Source organism: Octopus bimaculoides, chromosome 30 (assembly GCF_001194135.2).
Source record: "Octopus bimaculoides isolate UCB-OBI-ISO-001 chromosome 30, ASM119413v2, whole genome shotgun sequence".
Lineage (NCBI taxonomy): Eukaryota > Metazoa > Mollusca > Cephalopoda > Octopoda > Octopodidae > Octopus > Octopus bimaculoides.
Genome location: NC_069010.1, coordinates 2,923,696 through 2,924,566, shown reverse-complemented (window position 1 = coordinate 2,924,566; position 871 = coordinate 2,923,696).

Sequence of the window (871 nt, the reverse complement as noted above, 5' to 3'; positions counted from 1 at the left end):
TTCTTTTCTACTTGAATGTAAAGCTGTGGAATTTCAGTTATATTTCCAATTCCTGCAACTTCCATCAATCCATCCATCCATCCATCCAGCTATCTTTCTTTCTTTCTTTCTCTCTCTCTAGCTGTGTATTTATACGTCTTTCTGTCTGGCTGTGTATCTGTCTATCTATCTCTTTACCTGTCTGTCCACCCGTCCGTATGTCTCCCTGTCAATCTGTCTGTATGTATTTTTCAGAGAAACGCATTGTTTGCATGAAAAATATAATACTAAATTTATATATGTGAGTCAGCAGAGCGAAAGAAATACATTGGGTGGTCAAGGCATGGCCGCATAAAACATTAGTCCCAGGGTCATTTAATATGGCTGATTAGTCTGTAATTCAACTGGGAAAAATCATTCTATCCCTACCCCGTATCGAACTTGGCATTACGAAGTAGTTTGTTAAATCTCTGGATAAAAGCAGATGATACTTTCACTGTATTTGTAGAGCATTTCTCGGTCTGAGCAATGAAAAGATAAATCTAGAAAACTGATGGAAGATGGAACTTTCTAAGATCAATGAATTGCTTTAACGCAACAGTATAGAATTTATTTTTAATAGTTGTAAATGACTTTCTGGGCAGCCAACTATGTGGAAATAGTCGACAATAAACTTTCAAAAGTTGGGAGCAAATATGAGTACGAAGCTGCGCAATTTCCACGGTCACCTTCCTAAATTCCTTTACAATTTTGGTGACACAAGTGACAGGCAGGCAAAACATTTCCATCAGGACATAAAATCTTTTCTACTCCAGGCACAAGACCTCCAGATTTTGGGGGAAAGGGCCAGTCGATTAGATTCACCCCAGTTCGCAACTGGTACTTAATTTAT